The sequence below is a fragment of the Balaenoptera musculus genome, chromosome 16 (genome assembly GCF_009873245.2).
Source record: "Balaenoptera musculus isolate JJ_BM4_2016_0621 chromosome 16, mBalMus1.pri.v3, whole genome shotgun sequence".
NCBI classification, from domain to species: domain Eukaryota; kingdom Metazoa; phylum Chordata; class Mammalia; order Artiodactyla; family Balaenopteridae; genus Balaenoptera; species Balaenoptera musculus.
This window is the reverse complement of record NC_045800.1, coordinates 29083432-29101792: the sequence shown is the minus strand read 5'-3', so window position 1 is coordinate 29101792 and position 18361 is coordinate 29083432. Positions and strand designations below refer to the sequence as shown.

The 18361-nt window shown below is 44.5% G+C and overlaps 1 protein-coding gene and 1 pseudogene across 2 annotated transcripts in view; one reads left to right on the top strand and one right to left on the bottom strand.

The window, feature by feature from the left end:
- ENTPD7 (ectonucleoside triphosphate diphosphohydrolase 7) overlaps nucleotides 1-18361 on the top strand; it is a 168109-nt gene that overhangs the window by 39898 nt on the left and 109850 nt on the right. The window lies entirely within an intron of this gene.
- On the bottom strand, nucleotides 11097-11636 carry LOC118882276 (annotated as a pseudogene).

Here is an 18361-nt window from a genome sequence, read left to right as displayed (position 1 = left end):
TGTTCCACTTGGAGGCCCCACCCTGGGAGTGGTGAGTTCCATGGCGAGGTGCCCTCGTCCACTCAAACTTGGATTTCCTTCCTGTCTGGTAGAGAGAGACCCATTCTTTTTGTGATCAATGATGAAAACAGCGTGAGGATTCTAATCGGCTCTCCTCTCTGGGGGCTGAAGCCAGACAAGGCCCTGGGAAAGGGGGCATCAAAGGCAGATGGAAGTTGGTGGCAGCTATGGAAAGGGGATGGCAGCTAGGGAGGACTGACTGACTGAAGACATTTGCCTCTTTTCACAAAGAATTTGAGGGAGAGGATGGATGTGGAAACACAGGGGCTCTGTGGGTCCTGGCTCCATCAATTACCAGCTATATAACCTTGGGCAAATCCCTGTATCTTCCTGCACCTCAGTTATTCCCAGTAGAATGGGGTTGATGATATTTAGTTACACTTGTCTTTTCTGCTGTCTAGGCTGTGGCAGGAATTGAATGGAAAGTAAAGTATTGCTGCTCTGAAAACTCTAAGGTGAGGTCCTCAACTCTGGTTGCACTTTGGAATAACCTGGGGGAGCTTTAAAACACAAGAGTAAAAACCAATTCTCTAAGACCCAAACCAAGAGATTCTGCCATCTGTATTTTCCAATGAGCTTCTGGTAGTTCTAATGTGCAGCCAAGACTGAGAACCACTTCCCTCGGGTTGTGCTGTCCAAATAGCTGTACCATTTAAACTTAAATTAATTAGAATTAAGTAAAATTTTCAATTAAGTGAAATTCCTCAGTGACACTAGCCACATTTCAAATATTCAATAACCACATGTGGCTAGTAGCTGCCGTATTGGACAGTGCAGATATAGAACATTTCCATCATCACAGAGAATTCTATTGCCTCTTAAAGCATGGTCTGTGGACCAGCAGCTTCAGCATTACTGGGAGCTTGTTAGAAATACACAGTCTCAGGCCCACACCCAACCTATAGAATCAGAATCTGGATTTTAACAAAACTGAACAGAATCTCTAGGGTTTTCATTAAAGTTTGTGAAGCGCTGCTCTGAAGCATACATTCTACTCATTCATTTGTTCAACCAATATTTATTAAATGCCTGGCATGTGCCAGGTACATTCAGGTGTTGGAGAGTGATTAGGGAAAAACATAACAGTGTCTATCATTCTAGCCAGAGGAAACAGACATTAAGCAAGAAAACAAATAAGCAAACTCATTTCAGAGAGAGGTAACAGGGGAATATGCTAGAAAGGCACTATGGGGGGAGGGCGGCTACTTTATATTGAAGGGGAGGGTCAGAGAGTGTCACTCAAGGAGGGGACACTTGAGTGGAACTTGAATGACATGGAGCTGGCCAAGGGAGGATGTGGCGGTAGTATGTTCTGGACAGAGATAAAAGCCAAAAATGCCTTGATAGTAGGTTGCCAGATTTAGCATATAAAAATACACAATGCCCACTTAAATTTAAATTTCAGTTAAACCGTGAATAATTTTTAGTATCAGTATATCCCAAATAGTCCATGGGACATGCTTATACTAAAAAAAACAAATGTGTGGTTTTGCTGAAATTGGAATTTAACTTGCATCCTGTATTTTATGGAGACTCTACCCGAAAGAAAACCAAGAGGGCAGCAGAGTCGTAGGGACACGAGGAGGTGCAGTGTCACTGGGGTAGTCAGGGAGCAGGGTGCCATGAGGAGGGGTAGGACAGAGAGCAGGGCCCAAATCTTGGGCTACACAAAGGCAAGTTTTAAAAAACAAAATGGTCAGTAAAGGACTGTACTGACCACTGTCGTTTCTTCCCCTCGATGACGTCATTGGTTTTACCTTCCTGCAACCCTGTGGTTTCTGGGAAGGGCTTCTTGGAAGATGAACAATTGTCTGGGCTGTTACACTTGGGTGGTGCCTGGGGAGACCTCGGACCACGGTTGACCTGCCTGAGCATAGCGTGCAGTATATATTGTTTGGTCTGAGCTTTTAAGTGCTCTTTCCCTGTTTGTTTGTTTAATTCCTGTGCTTTTGTATGTGATCTCCTATAAATCTCCCTCTCCTTAAGGACTATGTTTGACAACTTCATTTCCCCCCAACTGGAGACATTTCCCCTGCTAAGGGTCAAAAAGACTAATTACCCTAAACTGAGTATTGGAGACACCCTCAGGCTCACACGTGACCCAGCAGTGCATGCTCTCGGCCATATTAATAGAAGAATGTGATGAGAACAGAGCTGTGCACAGAAGCAGTGACGTCCTCCAAGCCCGACTGTATTCCTGTCTGAAAATAAACTCCTGACCCCTTTAGCCACAAATGGGTGGAACCTCCTGGTAGAAGAGGCCATGCGAGATATTCTATTCAGAGAGAGACCTAGGCCCTGGGAAGATCATGATTTGCCAAAGGACCCCAAATTGATGATGGAACTTGGACCAGAACTCACAGCTCCTAACTCCCTTGGTGCTCCTTCTACCCAAGTTGGGCTTGATGTCAGAGGATGGAGGGTGGGAGTGGGAGAATTGTGGGGGGAGATGAGAAGGGCAGCAAAACATCAGCTGAGTCTCATAAAGTTCCGTAACACTTACAAAGCACTTCCCTACATTATTTCATTTGAGGTAGGTATAATTTCCATTTTGCAAGTGAGGAACCTGGAGCTCAGAGAGATTAAGTGACTTGTTCAAGGTCACACAGCTGTTATATGGCAGAACCAGGATTCAGACCCAGATATTCAGGCTCCTTGGTTTGTTTCCACCATAACCTGGAAAAAATAGACAAGGAGTGAGCAACACGCTGGCCACCAGTGTTATCAGAGGTGAAGGGCAGGCAGTTGGGAGGGCAAAGTGGCCTGAGAAGTCAGGAAGAAGACTGCTTTCCTGGAGCCAGGTTGGGCACTTTCCATGCGTAAGCTCCTTCCATCATCACACCCAATTCATGAAAAGGTATCATCACTTTACAAATGATAAACTGAGGTTCAGAGAGGTTAGTTAAGTGGCCATCCAGCTGGTTAGTGACAGAGTTGGGACTTGAATCCAGACCTGTCCGACTTGAGACCCTCAGCAGGTCCCCCCTGGGGTTTTCTGGGTCAGTAGAAGTCTGCAGGATGAAACTGGACATGAGGGAGGCACGGAGAACATGCAAGGATAAAGGACCAAGAAGGCTTACGGGTACAATGAAGGACCCTGAGGGTGGTCCGCATGGCTCTCCCCTCTGCTCTGTAGGCAGATATTGTCCCAGAAGCATTAGCCAAGTCCCCTCATCTTTTTATGGTCTGTAGGTTTGCTTGGGGGCTAAACTGGGGCTCTACCTGTATTGCTCTGCCCTTAAAACTGCAGTATTCTGGCCCCCTCGCTTCTCTGGACACCTCTCACAGGGCCTGCTTCCCTCTGAGCTGCCCCCCTCCCCCAGGACCACCAGCATTAGGCAGGAAACAGAGCTGGATTGCCTTGTTTTCATGTGGGAACTTGTCCCATCTTCTCTTGCCTCCCTCCCCCACCCCCAGCCTCCTAATTTTGTTTCCAAAATAATTTGAGGTTTTTCCCTAACCGAGGGTCCCTGATTGAATACTAGTGGGAAAATCCCTACCAAGTCTCCCCTATCTTTTCTAGTCAACCATCTCATTTTTTCTGAGGCAGCATCACTGACAAGGTTATCATTTTCCCCAGCACTTACTTCAGTGCCTGACTCATAGTAGGTTCACAGTAAGTCTTTCTGCCCTGAACTGACAGCACAAGGGAGAAAGGGGTGGGATTATTCTGAGGGACCGTCATTGCTAATGTTTCCCTTGTTTAGACATCTTTTGTTGCTAATGAATCTCTCAAGCCTGGCGTCTGGGACATTCCTCTGAAGCCTCCCCATTAGACGAGTCGCTGGATGACCCGCTTGTCCCCTGGGGGAATGTTGGGAGTCAGCACATCTGTTCCAGGGCGTCTGGGTTCCCATGTGGTCAGTGCAGCCCGCTGCCCACCAGCCAGCTGCCACGTTGCTTCTTCTCCTCGCCTTCAGCCGGGGTCTGCAATCGCTGAAAAACTGATGAAAATTTCAGTCCAACGGGACATAAAAGTACAGTCAGGAAATGTAAGCTATATTTATTCCTGGCAATAAAAGACCAGCATCTGGGGCGTGTGGATGGAGGGTATATGGGGATTGTTTCTGTTTTTGCAAAATTTCTGTTCATCTGAAAATATCTCAAAATGTTAGTTAGATAGGTAAACAAAATGTTTTGCAACCAGGTTAAGTGAGATAGAACATGGAGCCAATAGAGGCAGGGAGTGGAGTAGTTAAGATGAGGGCTTTGGGGTCAGGGAGAGTTGGGTTGGTATCTTGCTTTCCCACTTAAGAGCTCTCATTCCTTGAACAGGTTACTTAACCTCTTCAAGTTCCAGTTTCTTCATCTGGAAAATGGGGATTGTTAATGTTGACCTCCCTGGAATATCAGTAGATTAAATGAGATAAGGCATGTACAGCATTTAGGATGATACCTGAGACTTGGTAGGAAGAGGGCAAAAAGAGACAGAAAGGACAAAGTCCTCCCCTTATCCAGTCTCAGAGATTTCTCAGTCACTGCCGTTTAAGGTCCTAGATCCCACACCAGAGACCCACTGTGCGGTTGAAACCAGCCCCTGGCTTCAACCTGAAGTTGCCCATGTGCTGAAATAGGCCAGGGCTGCCTCCCATAGAATGTTTCCTGACATTCCCAGCTGGTCACCTTAAAGCGCCAGCAGGAAGGTGCTTATAGATCCTTCTTAGCTTGTGACCTCAGGGCCACAGTCTTTCATTCGTTCATTTAACAAGACTTCATTGGGTAAGGGTGGAGGGAACCATGGACTAGATAGTGTACTTGGTGTAGTGATATAGCATGGAACAAAACTGACCTGGTCCTTGCCTTCCAGCTGCTTACATTCTAGGAACTAGTCTTTCCCTATGATTTTCTCTGGCTCCCCTCCCTTGGCAACGCCCAGCCTTGGTCATTCCTTTGGAATGCAACCCCTCCTTTACTGTGGCCTGCAGGCAACTCAGGCTTACGGGTCACAGAAGGCAGGGACATTGACAAAAGCTGGCAGTTACTGGGCCTGACTGCAGTCCTAGAGTATAATTCGGCCTTGGGAGCTTGGGAGGAACCAAGGGTAGCCGGTGGTGTAAAGCTAAAACTGCCTATCTGCGAGTATTTAAACTCCAATTGGCCTCCCCAACCCCATTCCATGTTCACAGTATTTTTTAAACTAGTCTCTGCCCTATACTCTCTCTTCCTTCTCTGTCTGCAATCCCTATCAGTCTGAAAAACTTTTTCCAAACAGCTTTCCTTCTATAATCAGATATGCCCTCTGCCCCGTACCATCCTACCTCACCCTCACCCTGCCTCTTGGTCTGGGGCTGTGATACCTATCCAACTCCACCAAGAGTTCATGCTTCCTAGCATCTCAGATACCAAGCAGTCACAGAATTAGCATTAGCAAACCTGGCCGCCCTCCCTATGTGGCAATTTTCCCACTCATTTGTTTTACAGGAAAACTGGAGTGATAATTCAAAACACAATACAAATTGAAGGAGGAAGAATTTCACCTTTCTTACCCTCTTTCACATTCACAACTATCTCAGTAGACCTCTCACTTGTGAAAACTGTTTACCTTGAGTGTTCTCAAAAATTTCTATTTTTTCCCTTCAGAACATTATTTCAATATTATTTATTGAGAACCACGTGTGTTTTACAACCTATAGAGAAAGTCTTATATATTCTTCACAAATAAGACCTACAGTATACAAAAATATGTAACTAAACACATACAGAAGGAGGGGCTCCAGTCAGTTCTGTATGGTGAGATGCAGCTTCAGAGACTGTAAGACTCAGTCTCTGAAAGATGAAGTGTGTGTGTGTGTGTGTGTGTGTGTGTGTGTGTGTGTGTGTGTGTCATCAAGAAAAAAAATTTTTTTAATTATTTTGTGATTTTTATATCATGAAACATGTTTCCACAAAGCCTAAAAACTTTTTTTAAAAAAGAGTCCAGGCTCTGGACTCAGAGACAGTCCAGGTCTTACTCTCCTTTCCGTTATGTAATTGCTCATAGAATTGGTATAAAAATTAAAAGAGATAATGATATAAATTGATTACCACAGTGCCTCAATAGCTGGTAGCACAGGCTGCTAGCTGTATGCCCCCACATCTGTTCTTCTCTTTGTTTTAGTAATATAACCCTGATTTTTATCTGGGCATATAGACTCCCTTACAGCTAGGTACAGCCATGTGACTAGGCCAGTGGGTTCTGAGCAGAAGCATTGCCTGTGATTTCTAGGAACTCTCCCTAAACAGAGACGCTCTTTGTCATCCTTATGCCTGTTATTGGTCTGGACTCTAGATGTGATGGCTGGTGCCCCAACTGCCATATTGGAGCATGAGGAGGAGGGCCACACTCTGGGGATGGCATTGCAGAGAGCTAAAGAGTCCTTGATGAGCAGGAAGATGCCATTCCAGCACTGGACTTCCTAAGGATTTCTTTTCATAAAATATAAATTAATTTTTCTCATATTTAAAGCATTATTTTTCAAAGTGAAGCTAATCCTAACTATACTATAATTATTATTGTCATCATTATTTTATTAGCCCTAGCCCGCAATCAGTCTCTCTCACAGATCCCCTCTTTAGGCCATTAAAAATAGCCTAAATGTTATTAATAGTACAAAGAATTTTGCCTTGGTTCTGATCTCTGTTGCCAACACAATCATGTCTTTAATGAAGGGGTGCCTGGGTCCTCCCGGCCCCTGATGGCATGCATGGCATCACCACTGTTTTCCCTCCTTTGATTCCCTCTCTTTCTGCATTCCTGATTCTAGGTTTTCCCCACTTTCCATGGCTCTTCTTGCAGAATTCTCAACTGACTTACTGAGACTGAATCACCCTGAAAGAGGAGAAGGATTTGGACTAGGTAGAAAGGACGGGGAAGCATTCCAGGTGGGAGAAAACATAAAAGGGGAAAGCAGATGGAGCATAATTTAGGGATTAGAAGGGGAGTGGCTGAAGGTTTCTGCTGAGGGTGGTAGGAGATCAGATTGAATCGGGAAGGCCGGTGGGGCCTATGGAGGGTCTTCAAGGCCCAGTAGAGGAGTTTGGACTTGATCCTGGAGGAAACAGAGAGTTATTACAAGTTACTGAGCAGGACAGTGACACAAGGCAAGTGATGTTTCCAAAGGAATTAATCTGCCTGCAGTGTGCAAAACAGATTGAAGGCAGGAAGAGCCTGGAGACAGGGGGACCAGTATAAATCTTCCACCCAATAATCAGTTGGTCAAACATTGTCAACAGACTTTGAAAGGGGTCATATGAAACAGCAAAATTAAAGCGTAATGATTTCAGTTAAGCAGAATAAGAAGTCTTAAACAAAGTCTTTCCCCAGAACTTCCCACACAGAGAAAGTAGCCAGCTTCCAAATAGCAAAAACGGGTTCAGTCCTTCTGGAAAACAATTAGGCGCTATGGATCAAGAGCCTTAAGAATGTTCACATGCTTTGACCCAGTAATTCTACTTCTGGGAATGCTAGGGAAATAATCCAAACTAGAGAAAGGGGAAAAAAATGACTGGAGATCTTAAACACAACACTTGATAATAGCAAATCATTAGAAACAATCTAAATGTTCAGCAATAGGGGGATGGTTAAGCAAACTATGGCTCTCAATTAAATGTTACCCAGGCATGAACTCCAAAGGATAAGAGGACCAGGCAGATGACACAGAAAATGCCCATGACATTAATTTGAGGAAAGCAGGATACAAAATATGAGTGTATATCACACAACGGATAGCCCCAGTATAGAAAAAAATCAGACTGAAAAGTAATATTCTAATCACTCCCATTTGTTTCATTAAAGTGGAGGGACTGTAGATTTTGTTTCTTTTCTCTTCAAAAAAATTTTTCCCCCAGTATGCTTTTGTTACAGCTATACCTTTAATTATAGGGAGTGTCAGGAGAAGTCTTGCTTTTCTATTCATTCTGAATTGTTTGGCTTTTATAAGAATGTGTTAAATATGTATGACTTGTATTTTTTTAATAAGTGGTTTTTCAAAAAATATATATTAGTAAATGTGGGGAAACCATAAGAAGTGCTCATGTCATCACAGGCAGATACTTATATTCATCTTCTCTATGATGTGGTTTTTAAAAACATTATAGGCTTTAGAGTGTGGGGGGGCCTTAGTTTAAATCCCCCTTTAGCTGGATGAGCATGGCTAGGTTATGTGTGAAGTAGGGAATAACGCCTTCCTTGCAAAATTATTGGAGAAATCAGTGAGCAAATGTACAGAAATCTCTGAACACAATGCTCTGCATTTAGGAGACACAGAGCAACGGTGGCTGTAAATCTCAGAAGCTGTTATTTTCTCCCTTCTGTGGTTTTCTGCCTCTCGCAGGCAGGCAGCTGAGAGTTTAAGGGGTGACCTCTGAGGAGGGAGACAGGAACCCTGAGCAGTTCCCCCAGCCACCTCCTGCCCTTGTGCTGCAGCCACCCTTGCTCTTCCCCACTCTGAGCCCACTGGGCAATCTCTTCTCCTTTCTCTGCCTTTGCACTGCTTTTCCCTCTGCCTGGACCACACTTTTATGATGGTGTGTAATGAACCGATTATAGAAGACAAAGTGTATTTTCAAAAGGAAGTTTTTTCTCCATATACTCAGCCAGCATGTATTTAAGAATGGTTTTATGTTTTCAACATTTAGGTTGGAACACAAAGTGGCCTTTGTTTGCTTAAATCATTCTGTTATAGCTCCCTTGACCCCTGGTTTTATGCAAGTCCCAGTTTACAACCCTGTTCAAAGCTGCACAAGTCCCTTTGAATGGTCGCTGGGATTAGGAGAGAGACCGAGGGGGAGGAAGACAAGGATGGCTTGGAGACCACCTAGGGCAAAGCAGATTGATGCCAAAAATGATTTTGGGGGATGCTAAATGACACCACTAATTTTCCCAACATCCTGCTTAATAAAACTTTCACACCAAGCCATATTTTCCAAGTTTCTCAAGGACTACTTAAGTGGGAACCCATTCAAAACCTTATTAAAGTCCAAGGAGATGATGTTTATTGGCTCTGCGTGGACTGCTAAGCCTCCTGGTCTGTCAGGGGAGGCCTTGCTCCAACTTTGGTGTCCCCAGCACACTGGGCACTGAGGCTGTGGGAGGAGAAAGAGCCTCCTTCCTTCCCCGCCCTGGATTCTGTTCTTGAACCCAGGATGTGGCCAGTCTGGGACTAGGAACACTGGATGTGACTCTTTTTTTTTTTTTTTGACAATTAATAACCACCATTTATTGAGTTAGGTTAGGAATCCAAGATTCAAAGCCAGGGTTTGCTGGATTCCAAAGCAGCCCTATTACCATCACACTTCACTAGATGAAACTCAAGGCCACTAACATTGGGTTTTTACCTATTCACAGCATTTACTAAAATTATAAATAGGTTCTTGACCTCAAGTCTAATAGCAAGGAGAGAATACTAAGTAGGTAGTCAAGGTTTTCATTTTAAATAAGCTTGCTACAAGTATTATCACAGAATACTGAAGGCAGGGGGATGGGATGTGATCAGTTCCCTACTGGATGTTTACCACATCCAATTAAAAATATCCAGGAAGTTATGAACTTTCATCAAATCTTTAACCGTGGTCATTCTTAAGTCTTTTGTCATTTACAGACAGTTCTGGGTGTACTCTGATGATTTTGCAAATATGTTCCTATAAAAGGGTTTCATCTTCAAGAAATTCATGGAAAAGACTCTGACAAGTACAGGTTTCTGGTAACTGACTGTACTGCTGAACTGAATGAATAAGCATTTTCAGAACTCTAATGAAAAACTGATGAACTCATAAAAGTGCTAACAAAAGATCAAGATGAAAAAAAAAATTAATTACATGGGACTGAGTGAACTGATGAGGATGAGTATAATTTTTGTGACTTTCTGTCTGAATTAAAAAAAAAAAAAAATCCCACAAGGACTCAGAGGCAAAGAATATACAAATCAATTTTCACTGCAAAGTAAAGGAGCTGTTACAGTGGAGGATTACTGGACTGAATGTCAATATTATGACATAGTATGAGTGTGTTTCATGTTTGGTAATTGCAATCAGTGTTGCTTTTGTTGTGGTCATCCATGTACAATGCTTGGTGTCAGTCTATTTATGTCTTGTAAAAATAAAATACAGTGTGTGTGTGTGTGAATAAAAAAAAAAAAAAAAAAAAAAAAAAAAGGGAAGGGTTTTCATGGTGTGAGAATAGTGTGGCATTTGAAATACAATTTACTTCTGTTCTAAAAAAAAAAAAATCAGTACAAAATAAAAAAAAAAAAAAAAAAATATCCAGGAAGTAACAAAACCTAAAATGTGCTCCAACTAGACAAAGTAGCTTTAAAATATTCCTATTAATATGAAGCAATAAAGCACTGATGACTAAGATCTGATTATGGGTTGCCTGAGTTTGAATCTTTGCCCAACACTAAGCACATGTATCCTCGGGCAAGTTACTTGTGCCTCAGCTTCCTTTCATGTAAAACAGGCAAAATAAAACTTATTCCAAGTTTTTTATGAGTACATTATGTAAAGTGCTTAGAATGCCACATAACATATTGGATGCTATAGAAATACTTATCATCGGTTTAAATAAAAAAGGTATTCTAGTTTTTAACACTTTTCTGAGCCCTGCTGCATGAAAGGTCTAAACAACTCAGAACTAGCATGTAACTAGTTTAACAATGTATTTTTAAGTAGTAGGCTTCAAAGTTAAGTTCCTGATCCTCAAAACACAGCTACTTAATTTATGATGCAATTATGAGTAATCAACTTTTCCTGAGCTTAACTATAATGCAACAGATAACCTTTCATTTATTTATTTTAAATCCTTTTTTCATAGGAATTTAGAGACTATTTTCAAACTAGTACAAATATTTTATAAATAATATCTGGCAGTTTATTAACCAATGGAGTATATTGCACAACAAACTACCTCACATCTTTCAGGAAGAAAAACCACTAAATTTGAAAAGTAAAGACGTCACCCACTGAATTCGGACACAAAATGTGCTTTAAATATTTGTTTGGGGGAGAAGTATTTGCTTCTACTCAATTAAGAGAAACATTTATACAGTCTGGTTCTTTTATTTTCTTTACACCCATCATGCCATGAATTCATAGGGAATGGGCTCCAACAGTTCAGCCTCCTTTCCATTGGTTCTCACGAAGTGTGCTTCTCTGGGTGGCACAGGCTGGTGCTTCAGCTGAACCCAAGTACTTTTTCTTTGGCTTCCTTCTTTTTCTGATCATTTTCCTTCACCCGTTTCAGGAAGCTATCTCGGCTCTTAGGGTGCTTAATATGCTCGATACGCACATTAATTCTCTTGGCAAGAATCTTGCCCTTAACTTCTTTGTTTACAGTGATGCCAACAGCATGCTGGATAACATTGTAGACTCTCCCAGTTTTGCCATGGTAACATTTGTGGGGCATTCCTTTTTGAACAGTGCCCATTCCCTTGATATCTACAATATCACCTTTCTTGTAGATTCGCATGTATGTGACCAAAGGAACAACTCCATGTTTTCTAAAAGGCCTAGAGAACGTGTAGCGGGTGCCCCTCCTCTTTCCCTTTGTGTTGGTCATTTTGGCGAATTACTGGAAGATGGTGGTTCCAGCTGAAAGTGTCTGTGACTCTTGCACCACGGATTCTGCCCCTCCAAGAAGAGGGAAGCTAAGGGGGATGGTCACAGGAGAGAACAAAGCTGGGCTGGGACCATGTTCTTTTTCCCTTGGGGCTACCGCTGGCCCCTTTTGCCCTAACGCTTGCTCATAAGTCATCCGGTTTCATTTTCTAGTCTGAGTGACACTGTGACGTGAACTGACTTAGAACAAAGGCAGGGGCCCTGTCTTAGGTGCTGTTGTAGTCCCAGCACCAGTCACCTACTGGACGGTCAGTGACTGTTTGATGAATAAAGGAAGGCATGCGTGTGTGAACAAATGGATAAGACTACTTTTCATTCACTCCCCCTCTGCCTAAGTCTTAGCCTCCTTGGCAGATGAAAAATTATGGCTACTCATTGCTATGTGTCAAACCATCTTTCGTTATTACTGATTTTTAAAAGAATTAGAACTTTAAAAGAAAAAAACCCTTAGAACATTATTTAAGCACACAAGAAATCTGAATTCTATAACCGTGTGGAACAGAGCTGCCCAGTGAACTGGAACCTCTCTGCTGACCTGTATATGGTGAGAGAGAAAAAGTCTATGTTCTTGAAATAAAGAGAGAAAAGAAGGAAGGGAGGGAAAAAAGGAGAAAGAAGCAGAGAGAGATTGAGAAAGAAATTTGCGTTCTGGTCCTATGGCCCTGACTGAGCCACTCGTGGCTTTGTAACCATAAGCCTCAGTTTTCCCATCTATAAAATGAGATGTTGGACTGGATGAGTTCTCAGACTTTGTGAGGACATCAGAATCACTTGGGGCATGGGGAGAGGGGCAGTGGACGCTGTTAAACATGCAGATTCCTGAGCCCCACCCCCAAAGACTTTGACTGGGGCCCTGGGAACGTGCATGTTTAACAAGCCCAGCTGCAGTTGTTTCAAGGGCTCACTTGGAGAAAACAAGACCCAATGGCCTCAGAGAGGATGTGGCTCTGACCCCTCAAGGTGGACAGTGGAACTGGGAGGTGTACCAGTATTCCTCGTCCCTTGCAGAAACAGTCAACCACTTTGGGGCATGGTTTAGCTCTGGTTTAGATGGGAATGAATCATGAGTAAGTGGTGGAGGCAAAGGGAATGGTACATTAGCATCTTAGAAACCAGCAGACTCTCTCAAGGTGGCCTTTGCCTTGGTTGTTAGGACTTGTTAAATGGGACCGGAATTAATGCAGGGGTACTGTCTCCCTGACTTTGCCTACCGTGTGGAAATGGATCAGTACCTCCCATCTGGGGGTGCTTTGTGCTTTTTCTAAACACTTTCCCATACATGATCTCATCTGACCTTCAAGGCATAGACTCTCACTTTCATTTCACAGATGGGGAAAGTGAGTCACAGGGGCTCCTCGCCAGAGTATACACTGCTCTTTATTGGCAGACACAGGGAAAGAGCTCAGATCTCCTGATTCCCAGTGTAATGGTTCTCCCAATATACCATGTTGTAGGTAACTGCATATTTAGTAAACTATAGGACTGAGGGATTATTAACAGTAAGTTTCTAAAACTTCTTACTTAGCCAGAGCAATGATAAAGTTCCAGTATAGACTGAGATTCCTACTCTAATGAAGTTAATGATAAAAATTCTAAGAGCCCTGGCGGTAAAGTCCATGTGATCCAGTCTTGTGGGTGAGTGGGCATATGCATATATAAAATGTATTTGCATATGTGTGCTTTGGATAAAAGATTGAAAGAGATATACAAAATGGTAACAGTGATTGTAAGTAGTAGAATTATAGGTGATTTTTATTTTCTTCTTTATACTTTATGTATATTGATTATATTCATTATATTTTCCATAATGAGTCATTTTCCTTTTTTAATCAGAAAAAAATGCATGCAACACATCTCTGTGTTTATGGATACTTTAGAGTTTCTAAGATGCTTTCACATATTTGTTATTGAATTTTATTCTTACTCTGTAGGAAGTACTCTGAGCAGGTATTATTTTATTATCCCTATTTGACAAAGGAAGTAATTTCCCTATGTCACACCACACAGCTTGTAAGAGATGGACGGTGACACACACCCAGATCTCCCAGCTGCTTGTAACATTTCTTTCCACTCTGAGACCCTGTGTGTGTTCTTTTTTGTGTGTGAGTGACTTAGCTCTGGGGCATTGCTGCCCCCTCACACACACACTTGCAGTCCTGCCCTCACGTCCCTCCCCCCCCCCCCCCCGGGTCGTCTCTGCCAGGAACCCAAAGATGGGTCTTCACCTGGGTTTCCGCCCTCACGGTGCTGGGAGCAGCCTGCTGCCCACGGCAGGGTAGACGTCCGCAGGTTGGTGAGATGCACTCTTTCGCTCAACGTGGGGCCTGTTGTGAGCGGGTGCCTGGCTGCAGGGCTCCCCGTGACAGGCCAGGAGGGAGAGAGGCAGGTGTTCCTTGCATCACCAGTGAGGTTGAGCGGCTCTTGCTGTCTGGAGGATGATCTGGGTGCGGCCCACTGCGCGGCGGCTGGATGCTCGGTGGCGACTGGAAGGGAGATGGTGACACCGAGGCTGGGCTGTGCTTCTCGGAGGATGCCACTCTGCCCTGCCCGGGGACTGTAAATGGCTCTCCCGGGTGTTGCTGGGTTTCTTTCCTTTCCACAATCAGCCAACAGCCCCTGGACTACAGAACTGTGGACTGAGTCAGAGGCGGACAATGCTGGGCTAAGAGGGCGGTGTGGGAATGAGAGGGGCCCGGGCACACATCCAGACTGACAGGATGCCCTGCGTGACTTGACTTGCCGTATGACTTCTCTATGCCTGTTCCCTTAATTTTAAAATGATGATGAGGTTCGTGATGTTAATGATACCCTCCTTGCAGGATTGTTGTAAGGTTTAAATTGATTTACTTGCTCAATAAATTATTTATTATTGATTGTGTTCCAGATCCTGTTCCAGGTACTGGGGGTAGAGCAGCAACCGAGACAGGAAAAGGCCTGTCTTCATTTGGGGGGACGGACAATATGCAGATAAGTGTATAATGAAACTTCAGACGGTGATGAATGTGATAGGAGAAATAAAGCAGTTGCAAGGCACAAAGGAGTAGGTTAGGCTATTTAGGTAAGGAATTCGGGGAAGACGTCTCTGGGGAGGTGAGACCAGAGCAGAGACCAGGAAGAAGTGAGAGAGTGAACAAGACAGCGGGTGACAGTCCTGGCCGTCAAATGCGAACAGAAGGACCCTCCAAGGTGGCCATTCCTCACAGGCCTCTGGACCCTCTGACAACTAGCAAAGAAGTGGGCAGCCACAGAAAGACAGTGTTCAGCTTGACATTTCCAAAGGTCTGGGTCCCACCCTTGAGCACCACTGCAGGAAGAGGCAGAGAGAAAAAGAGAACACTTTCTTCCTGCTTCTATTAGAGCCAGGAAAACCTTACGTTTCACGATCTGTTTACAAGCCCGTCTCTCCCCTGGGCTGTGGCTTCTGTAGGTAGGACTGCCTCTCACTTCTCAGGTGCCCCAAGGGGCCGTGGTGAGCCACACGGCCATTGGAATCCTGATTCTGTCATGTACTTGCTGTGTGAATTCAGGCATGCTTCTTACCTTTCTGAGCCTCAGTTTCCTCATCTGTGAAATGGGCCATTTTTATAGCTAACCCACAGGGCTGTGGTGAGAATGAACAGGTTCTACATAATAAGCGCAAAATTATAAATTGCTCATTGTCAATGCCGGCACATAGTAAGTGCTCAATACATTTTGTGGAACGAAAGCTCTAAAGTAAGAAAATGCTGCGTGAAGTATTTCATATTAAGAATTGTGCCTTGGGGACTTCCCTGGCGGGCCAGTTCCCTGGTCAGGGAACTAAGATCCCGCATGCCCGTGCAGTGCAGCAAAAAAGAAAAAAAAAAAAGAATTGTGCATTGCCCCCAGGAGGGACACAGCCATCATCTTGGAACACCTGTGAGACAGGCAAGCGAGCTAAACCCCGAATCTAACTCCTTGCTTCCGAGCCTCTTTTAATGTCTTGTTCTCAGATGGCAAACTTGTCAAGCCATTAACTTGATAAGAACAGATATAGCACCTGACCTTGGCCCAAAGCTAAAAAGTGGCCCATTTGCTTCCCGTCCTAGGCATTGACTGTCTTCTAGCTCCTGCACGTGGGGTCTCCCCCATCCCTCTCTGGAGCCATGTGTGGGCCCTGTGCTCCCCCCACCTCCACTGCTGGTGCTTGGTTGTAGTTGTTGCTGTGATTTGTGGAAAGTGGTCTGAGAATCAGGTGAGCCAGGTAGAAGATAAAGCAGAGATCTGAGGATTTAGCCAGATGCAAAATGTACCTTAAGTTCATGTGTTGCAAAGGTGAGACCAGCAAGAACCATCTTGGTTCACAATTACCCATGTAATTGTATAGGTTAGAAACAAGCAGCTCATGGTCCTGGAAGAGAGAGGATTTGAGGGGGACAAGGGGAGAACACCTTAAATGGCAGAACTTGTTGCTTGTGTGGGCTGGGCAGGTGGCTGGAGAGTGGGAGTGGATTTTGAGGGGCTGGCAGGAGTATCTGGTGGCCGAGGCCTAGGAAAGTGCCTCCCAGGGATCTGCTCCTTGCCTTCTGTAATTCCAAGCAAGCATCAGCATTTTATTTGCTTTCCTAAGACTTGACCCTGGCATGAAGAAATAATGGTGACCTTGAGACCCTGCGCTCACTCTGTCCGCCTTTATCTTGCTGCGCAAGCTGATGCAATGCAGATCGAATGTGTTGTCCACCTTCTGGCAACCCAGGCCCTCTCTGAGTCGGGGGTGGGGGAAGCGGAGAGTGTTTAATGTCTTCTAAAAGATGGGGAGGTGACGGGAGGGCTGGTCCCCTTGCCCTCCCCTCTACTTCCGCTCCTTGGGCACCGTGTGCAGGCAGTCCAAACTCAACTGAGTGACCCTGAACAAGCTGAATTACTAATAAATCAATGTCAGGAATTGGTGTGTTTAGCTGAAGTGGGCAGCAGATCCAGGCCAAAGTGATGTTTTACACTGGAGGTCTCTTTTATTTTATTTTATTTTATTTATTTATTTTTATTTTTTTTTATTTTTTTTTTATTTTTATTAATTAATTTATTTATTTTTGGCTGTGTTGGATCTTCGTTTCTGTGCGAGGGCTTTCTCTAGTTGCGGCAAGCGGGGGCCACTCTTCATCGCGGTGCGCGGGCCTCTCACTATCGCGGCCTCTCTCGTTGCGGAGCACAGGCTCCAGACGCGCAGGCTCAGTAGTTGTGGCTCACGGGCCCAGTTGCTCCACGGCATGTGGGATCTTCCCAGACCAGGGCTCGAAACCCGTGTCCCCTGCATTGGCAGGCAGATTCTCAACCACTGCGCCACCAGGGAAGCCCGGAGGTCTCTTTTAAATTTAACACTGTGTCTGTGAAATCAGGGTGAAAGTAAGGTGTCAGGATCCAAAGAGCTGGCTGACACTCCTTGGCTGTGTGGCTATGAGCAAGTGCCTTAACCTTTCTCAGCATCCGTTTTCTTATCCACAAAATGGGGATAATAATTCCTGCCACACCGAGCACACAGGGTTCTTACGAGACTCACATTTGGGCAGATCTACAACACATGATATCAAGTTAGAAAGTACACGGCTTCTCGTGTATTTCCCTCAGACAGAGGTTGTGAGGTTCACCTGAGCTGTTAATGCAATGAGCAGCACATAATAGACACTCGATAAATCATTATAAATAATTCTCATTGTTGTTTGGAGGAATTCTGTATGTGCAAATGTGATCTTAGACCACAGAGCCGTATAAATTATTATTTTCATATCTTATTGATCTGCTAGGAGGTAGTGTGAACAGATGGGCACACTGCCATCTGTCTCAGCCCAGGCAAATATCTCCCATCCAGGTGAATTTAGAAATCCCCCTGCCATCCTCCTTGCATTTGGTGGGTCCCTAATTCAGACCTACACACAGTCTCTTCCTCAAATATCATTTTCATTGCATTGTCCCTCTTGAAGCACAGTGTCTTTTATGGGATATGACCTCGGCACCTTCCAATGTGGTCCTTGAAGAAGCCTCCCTTCTCTGCGCTAAGGATCAGCCACCTCTTCTCCATACCTCTGCTTATTCCTTGAGCCATCTCTGCTGGGTGGAGCACCCTTGTCTCTTCTCTCTTTCTTCTTCAGACTCAACCCTTCTTCAACATCCATATCAACTCCTTCCTTTAAGGAAACTTCCTCTAACTTCCCCACCTCACAGATCACTCAGCTTGTACGGGGGGCTCAGTTTGTGTTCTATGACTTTGCCTTTGCCTAAACATAACTTTCTAAACATTCTTTGAACCACATGGCAGAGACCAGGTTTTCCGTTTCTTTTGGATTCCTAGCCAGCGCTTAGTGGGATGTGCCGTACGGAGGAGACCCACACTTCGTTATCTACCTCCTTAGGCTCCTCTTTAGCAGCAGAAGCTCCCTGGGGAGCGGTGCTGTCCTTCAATGAAACATCCTGTGTCAGATGCCAGAGTAGGTTCCTATACCTCCCGCCACACCCAGGTGTGGAGCCCTACCGGGACAAACCCTGCATGACGCACAGCTTCCCTACTCAGGTATAATAGCTCTGGTTCTCCAATTTGGCAGAGACCTTGCAGCCAAAAGAAACCCACGCAAGGAGTACATTGGAGTCTTGGGTCAGTGTCTCTGCAGCAAACTAAAATTTTTCCCCTAGTTTATGTTTCTGCGTGTACCTGTAGACAAATGCGCAGGCTGTGTATCCCCTGCACACACATCTCCAG